The sequence below is a fragment of the Chrysoperla carnea genome, chromosome 3, assembly GCF_905475395.1.
Source record: "Chrysoperla carnea chromosome 3, inChrCarn1.1, whole genome shotgun sequence".
NCBI lineage: Eukaryota > Metazoa > Arthropoda > Insecta > Neuroptera > Chrysopidae > Chrysoperla > Chrysoperla carnea.
The window spans coordinates 2,100,224-2,109,364 of record NC_058339.1 but is presented as its reverse complement, the minus strand read 5'-3'; positions in this window follow the sequence as shown (position 1 = coordinate 2,109,364).

Below are 9,141 nucleotides of genomic sequence, written 5' to 3'. Positions count from 1 at the left end.
AAATCAGCAATATGAATAAAGGTCTTGTATCCGTAGGACCCATCTTGTAAACCGTTAGAGATAGGACAAGAGTTTAGATATTAAATGAGTTCCTTATGAACAACTTCTGTTTGAAACATTTTAAAGTAAATATCACTGTTTATCCTTGAATGTACAAATCAGGGAAAAACTTTGGTGTACATTTATCTAAAAACTCTAAAATATATGGGGTTGAAAATTTGCAGATAACTCCAAGAATGTTTCACAAGTGGGCTTGTAAAACATTCTCGAGGAACAAAAAAATATTCTAGAATATAATTTAGAAACTTTTGGTTTAGAAACTCTTTTAATTTATAAAAAATAATGCATGCACGTACATTCAGCACTTTCTATACAGAGTATTTCAACAATTAACTCCGTCAACTCCGATTCTTTTCTCTTGTTTAAGTTATTGTTTTACAAAAACACTGTTAAGACTGTCCAAAACTTTAAAATCAATACACATGACCTAATTCGACCTTTTAAACAAATTTAAATTTTAATTACAATAAAAGAATGTAAGGCACATTGATTTTATACACACCCACGAAATGAATTCTAAGAATTTACGTGATAAATGTAATTTTTTGTGGTTTATTTTTTATTATGTAATCTTTAAGAAGCTCATAGACTTACAATAGTTTTCGACTGGAGACTCTCAGCTGTGGGGCAAAACATTTTATGCCAAATTCACAAAACATTGTATATGTAACGCAATAAAACTAACTGTTTATCAGAAATAGCCGGATAATATTAAAAAAGCATCAAATTTTTTTCTTATATTGGCTGCGGGTCGCACAGCGAAAATTTTTACATAAAATCGAATGGTTGCAGATGGTAACAGTTATTTCCATTCGTTACCCTTTGATTTTGTGGAAAAATTACTGAACTGAATTATTACAACCAACTACTACACCCACTTCCACACAACGTATTCATAAGGTAACATAACGAAACCATTTTCTGGGTAATGGCTAAAGGTATAACAAGCAACTCCTAAGCTGCCAAAGAAATGATAAATAGCAATGATTTGAGGCCCGAACTATCCTTAATATATGGGGTTGAACAAATAAAATATTACCCTTTCATGCAAAAAAATTAGAATTTAACTTGGTAGTTAGTTTATTTAAAATTTTCAAGAAAATGAAAACAATGAAAAAGTTTCTGGAAAATTATACTCACTCCGTAGAATGGTAATAGCCCAAATGTGTTTTTGGCAGTCGTTGACTAAGAGTTATATTAGATTTAAATTTTTAATTTACAACATTAAAATACCCATGCTCCAGCTTTAAACGAATGTTTTACCCAATTTATATGCTCTTATAAAGAAAGAAAAAGTTAAATTTAAATTGTAAAATGAGTTTTAATCTAGACAGTGATACAGTGAACACTTACTTATTGTTGTGATTAAAATATAAATTATCAACTTATTATTCTAATATTTACGTGAAACAACAAAAATACATAAATAGTTATAGTACACATAGACACATATGCAACTACTCACTTTGAGTGAGTAGACCAAAACATATTACATAAAATATAATACCTACATGGATATATTAACAAAAACAACCAAAAAATTAATTTTTATACAACAAACAAATTAAAATAAAATATACTTAAAAAAATCTACACCATAAAAACAACTACACTTAAAACACTCAACATGCAATCACCAAACATTTTATCTACCCAATCACCATCAACCTCCACATACTCAAATATACTAAAAACTGAAACATACCCTACAAAACATCATGCGATTGTTATACAAAAAATAGACAACGTAGAATTCACCGATCACATATTAGCACTACGAAAAATCATAAATCTAAACGAAATCACTGACGCATACCCTATGAGTTTCAATAGAATATGTATATATCTGAAAACAAAAGAGATAGCCGACGAAATAGCGGAAAAATATAAAGAAATAATTGTAAATGGACATAATACCCCCCTCAGAAAATTAGTAACTCCAACGAAACGACTATTAATAACTGTACCAGCAAATATCCCCAACGATATTATATTACATCACTTAACAATCAACAAAATAAAAACAACATCATCAATAACCAGAGTTAAATTGGCAAATCCAGAATTGATGCATATAAATAGCGGAAGAAGGCAAATTTACTATCTTCCACAAGAAGAAACGCCGATTCCAGATTCAATTCTGATATACCATGAAAATGAAACCCACCGAATCTATCTCAGTACTGAAAAATGCGAAATCTGCAACAAACATGGTCACACAAAAGACCGATGCAGAAATAACATGCAAACTACCACAACAAATACCTTTCAAATCCAACACTTACCAAATTCAAAAGAACAAAATATTCAAAAACCGGATGAAACAGAAACAACCCACACAGACATTCAAACCACAGACAACAACCTAGAAAACCCAACCATACAAAAAACCACCAACGATAAACAAAATACTCAAAATGTCACCATTAATTCAAATAACAATGTTAAAGAAATAGTAACAACCATCGCAAATAAAAATCAAATCCTGAAACGACTCCGCTCTACTTTAAGCACTAGCAGTACCCAAGACTCCGAAAATGAACAAACAATAATTATAACAGCTTCTCAAACTCCACACCTAGAAATAGAACGAAGTATTACTCTAGAAAAAGCACCACCCCCCCAAGAAAATCCTATTACAACGAACCAGCCAGCAATATCAAACAAAGGACAAGGTAATAAAAAATCAAAAACTGATAAACAAACCACAATAGATTTTATTCAAATATTTAAAGAACCCATGGCATTGGAACCGGAAAAGTATATACTTAAATTTGAACAATTCCAAAAATTTATAATTGACACACAAGGTACCACAAATCCAACTAAAATAAACCAAATCATAAAAGCACTGAATATACGCCCAGAACACATCATAGAAATGATAGACGCCCTATATTACATCCCAGAAAATAATCCCAACGCTAAGTCCGCACTCACCAGGTTAAAAAAGAAAATTACAGCTAGCCCTAAGCAGAAGTCAGACAATGATGCTGATGCATCAAGTACTGGTGAGGAAGACGGAATCTCAACTTAAAATGAATCTTAATAAAACCATAATACAATGGAATGTCAATGGATTTTTTGCAAGACTGTCTGAATTAAAAATACTAATTAACAACTATCAACCCAAAATACTATGCTTGCAGGAAACTCACCTGACACCTGACCAAACAGCTCTATTAATGAACTATAATCAGTTTAGACACGACTATGTAGACAATAGAAAAGCATCCGGTGGAGTTGCAACTTATGTACATAAAAATTAATATGCCCAACAAATCAATGTTGAAACTCCTTTACAAGCAATAACTGTAGAAATTTTCCTCACACAAAAAGACAAATTCAAAATATGTAACATATACATTCCACCAGACAAACAATTTACTACCGAAGAAATTCAATACATAACCGACCAACTAACCGGACCATACATATTGTTGGGAGATTTAAACACACATACAACACTTATAGGAAGCGAAATCACAGATACTCGTGGAAAACAAATTGAAGATTTAATATTTATTAATAATAATTTAACGATATTAAACAATGGTAAACCTACGCATTTTTCAACATCTACTGCCAAATTCACAAATATTGATATAACACTATCCACAACACATCTTTCCAGAAGGCTTAAATGGGACACACACGAAGACCTCTGCTCTAGTGATCATTTTCCTATATTGATTGATCATTTACTACAACCGAAAAATAATCACACGACAGTAAAATACATATTTGAAGATGCTAACTGGGAAGAGTACAAACTATTAACAAAAATTAAGGATGTAAAATCAACACACTACGTGAAAGATTAGATCTCTTACATACTACAATAAACAATGCAATACCACAATGCATACAACAAAAATATATACATCACAAAAACAAGCAGGTTCCCTGGTGGAACAGTAATATAGCTGAATTAATTAAAAAAAGAAAAAGTATGATTAGAAAATACAAAAAAACAAAACTGCAAGAATACTTCCAGGAATATAAAAAACTAAGAGCGAAAGTGAGACAAGAAATATTAAAAGAAAAACAAAAATGCTGGAATGATTTTACCCAAAATATTAATAGCAATACATCAGAGCGGGATATATGGAACAGCATAAATAGAATTAATTGGGGAATTACTAATAACCAGAACACAATTAATGCGATAAACTCTAATGGTCAAATAGTAACGGAAAACAAAGACATTGCCGAAGAACTTGCAAAATACTACGCAAATATTTCTACTAATTATCAATTTGATGACAACTATTTTCAACAAAGAAATAAAATTGAAACAACATCCAATATAGACTTTACCACCCAAAATCAATTACAATACAACCAACCATTTACATTCCATAAATTTTCGCTGACACTTAATCATATTAAAAAATCCTCACCTGGCCCAGACAATATTCATATAGAAATGTTCCAGAAATTACACGAATCATCTCTTAATCTACTATTAGATATAATGAACGAAATATGGAAAACAGGCGAAATCCCCTACAATTGGAAGGAATGCGTTATTGTACCCATATACAAAAATGGAAAAAATAAATTAGATCCCTCTAGCTATAGGCCTATATCTCTGACAAATCATATTTCAAAGATACTAGAACGCATGGCTTATAAGAGGCTCCAATGGATTATACAAAAAAACTCATTACTTCACAATCAACAGTATGGCTTTAGAACCCAACGATCAACACTAGACTGCCTTACTATACTTGATACTGATATTAAAACCGCATTTGCAATCAATCAAAATGTCAATGCAGTCTTTTTCGACATAGAAAAAGCCTTTGATACGACATGGAGACATAAAATCCTACAAACTCTACACAAATGGGGATTGCGCGGCAATTTACCTCTATACATCAAAAACTTTCTGACACAAAGAACATTCAAAGTGAAAGTAAATGGCCAATATTCACATGCATGCACCCAAGAAAATGGCATACCACAAGGATCCGTCCTTTCTGCAGTTTTATTTAACATCGCTATCGATGATATTACACAAATAATTCCCTTTCCCACACGTTTCCTCATGTATGCAGACGACATAATTATATATATCCCAACATCCAACCTAAACTATGCTCAAAAATATTTACAACTTAGGCAAGGCTGTCACTTATCGGCACTTCTTTTCTTGGTATACATAAATGATATGTATGAATGTATGGAGGGAATAAACACCACATCACCATGTATTAATGGTAAAGAAATAAAAATAGTATTTTACGCAGATGATGTGGTGCGTAAAATACTATTTACTATAAGTAGTATGAATGAAGTATGGAAATATAAAGAAGTGATTGTAGAGAATATTAGTTGTTTTGAGTATTTAGGTGTAGTGATTGATGTGTAGTCATGGAAAATGGAAGGAGCATGTGGAACGTATGACCGATAATGCAATGAAAGTTTTAATGAATATTAGAAGGTATGTGTACAGATATGAAAATTTCCCTATAAATGTAATTTTGAAAATCTGCCATACTTTAATAATTCCAATATTAACTTATGAAAGCGAATTGTGGGTTGGAAATAGTCATAACTATAAGGAGCATATTAGGACTGTTAACACATTAATGCATAATTTCCTTAAAGAACTGTTGGGTGTAGCAAAATCTATCCCCAATTCAGCAATTAATATCGAAATGGGCACTAGGAGTGTGGAATATTATTGCATGGCAAAGGCTTTTAATTAGCGCTATAGGGTGTATAGGATTGAATATAGGAAGAGGATTGAATGAAGTGGATGAAGGATGTGTAAGATAAAAGATCAAGAAAGAAATTGAAGAGTTAGTGATACGTGAAAGTTTGAATGATATAAGAATGAAAGAGAGTCTAAGCACCTTTATAACCTTAGACCATTATAAACTAGGTGCTAGATATGTGAATGTGTGTAATAGAAGTGAGAGATACTTGATTGCAAATTTTAGAATATATGGGTTTAAGTGGGAAAATGTGAAAGTTGATGGAGTAAGAGTCTGTGTGTTGTGTGACTCAGCAGAAAGTGTGAAGCATCTGATAGAGGACTGTCCAGAAACTGCAGGCCAAGAAAGGGAGGAATTACATAAATTGGCACTGACTAAAACTCAATCTATACTTAATTGCTCTAGTTTAGAGCTTCTGAAAACAGTAACGTCGTATCTGCGATATATTTTGATAAAAAGACAGACATATCTCTATTAAGCCCTCGCAAATATATACTATTAAGTTTTAGTTATTATATTTTTTTTGTATGCATATGTTTAAAAGATTTGTAACTTGATTTATGTCAAATATAATTTATATACATAAAAAGGTTCTTTTAATTACTTTAATTTGATTTTTTGAGTGTTTAATTATAAACTATTGTATTGTTACGTTGGACTAGACTTTTAATAACAATGGTTATATTCACAGTGTAAAAGAAGTAGTAGTTTTAATAACAAACTCAATTCTAGGAAAGTTAATAGGTTTCTTAAGTTACATTCGTTATTTTCGAGTGTGTTCTTTTTATCGAGTTAGAGATATATAAGTTGTCTGTTATTGACAAACTTGTTTCTATTAATTAGACTACTATTTACAACTTGTATATCATACAGCTAGCGGTTAAGCACATGCTTCGCTGGACAATTTCAGCATTAGGAACAAAGACTATCGCGCTATAGTCTTTAATTCCTTTGCTCTCTCTTGTATCCCCTTTTGTTCACAATTTTACGGGTTTTAATTTTTTCTTACGGAACCCTCATTTCAACACTATTTCCTTTTAAATGTGTAAAGTAAGGTTGTTTGTTCGGTTGTTCGTTTGTTTATTTGTTATTTTGTTACACTTGTTTGAAAAATGTATAGCTCATACATCAGCCTAAAACAATTTTACAGTTCCTACATTAGACTAATACATTTTGAATCATAAAATCAAAGTTTTTGTGAAAATTGAGAACAAGTTACAATTCATGGCCACCGTTGAAATTACGAAGAGTTACAATTCATACACTCACTTAATCAAGGCCATTAAAAGAATTGAAATGTGTTTATATATTTTACATGTATAAGATAATTCCTATTCCTATTTTGAGTGTTATGGAAGGGGGATAAATGAGAGCAAGATAGGCGGTGGATATGACGCGTTGGTCTTAACTTTGTAGCCCAGCGAAGCGGGCGAGTATCAAGCTAGTAGAAAATAAAATATAGCCTATATTATTTGTTGGTAATGTAACAATCTAATGGCATTATGTATCGAAAACATTATTATGTATTAAATTGATTAATAAGTTCTTTAAATCGACTAGGTTAGATAAGGTTAGAGTGGCTGTCCTGAGGTGGAACACACCTAGACCATAGGGTCCATTGTGATACTAAAACAGGGTAAACCCATCCCGGGCCACAACTCGATGAACCATTTAGAGCTATTTAGGAACAGCCGGAGTAAATTGACGTCGATGGAATTTAGGTCCGAGAGGTCGTCAAAGACAGGCTGGCTCAAGTAAGTTCATCTCCTCATGGCAGAGGTGGGCAGTAACAGGGAAGGTGCGACATTTTCTCCTGCTCTTCCGCACTGTGACAGTTCCTGCAGTAGTCATGATACACTGTGCGGGCATACTGAACACCAGTGTCTTGTAATAGCTGCAATGACTTTGCTAACAGAGGCTTTTGGAAGGAATATAAAAGCTTCAGAAATCCTACGATTGTACTCAGCCCATATCCGTCTTGTAGTACCACAAGTACGCTCATTCCTCTATCTTAGGCCTTTTTTAAAATATTCTCTTTAAGAAGCAGCTTGTAGTTCTTAAATTCCCGGATGTCTATTGATGTTTGTGCCCGACAGCATAGTGCCATTTCTAGCATACTCGTCGACTTCACAGTTTTCTGGAATGTCTCTGTGTCTCGGTACCTCTACCATGTTTACATTCATTTGTTCTGCCAGCTCATTTAAGGACGTACGGCAGTCCTGTGCTACCTTTGAGGTAAGATAGACTGAGTTGAATTATTTAAGGGCTGAACTGCTAAAGGCTGACTGTTCAGTCTTATGCCCTCACATACCTCGTGAATAGCCAGCACTTCCCCTTAATAATCGCTACAATGATCTGCCAGTCGAAATGATAGACAAAAGACATGATTTTCAGCGAATATCTCATAACTGCCCTCCTCTTTAACTTATTTCCGTCGGTCCAGATCACTGAAATTATACAGAATAAAGGAGTTGTACTTTTTCTTTGCAAGAATACATGCCTTAGGTTTACCTTTAGCTTGAATAAAGATGGTATCGTAACCTTGATGTAGAGTCCACAAACCCGGTTTCCTACAACCCATGGTTCCTGAATTAAAATTAAGTCCTCCTCTTTTTGATGAAGACATTCATTCGTTTTTTGGTCAAGTACCTGGTTTACTGTAGGTTCGAGGTTTTCGTTCCCAGATGACAGCGATTCATCTCCACTTTTATTTAGGAGAAAAGCTCCAACGCCTTTTGAGTAGCAATCTTTTGTTTCGGCGGCTTTCTTTTCAGCTTCCTTAGCATCCTTTTTAAATCAATTAAATCAATGATAATCTTCTCTTTTTTTACTTTACGTCTTTTGTTATATTGTTTATTGTTTTTTGATATTGCAGGAACATTCCATTGGCATCTTTTGCTTCATTCAGACTCAGCTTTTTCAAAATTTATAAACTTTATGGCGATGAAAAATTACTTCGAATTTTTACCTAAACCAGATGGACTTTGGATTGACGATACGTGATATTACTCGTGCTATCAATCTAAAACCAATTCTGAATCTAACCTTCAACGACATCCACCTTTTTCATCTCCCATTACTCGTTGGGATTCACCGGGGTCTCTATTTTCGCTGCCTATTTTCGAAGCAAATAGTATAGATATCTGGCAACAGTTCGAAAAAAATCTGCTTGACCTACAAGAAGGAGGTCACCATACAGCGTCTGAAGGTACAAGGAGAGCTTACATACCCAGAGGCTCTCTTCGAGGCATACTTGTAAATTTTTTTATTTTGCATTTTAAGAAAAAAAGTCATTCTTTATAAGAAGTTTTGCTTATCCTGAAAAGTATGTACGCATATTTAAAACTTCTCAATA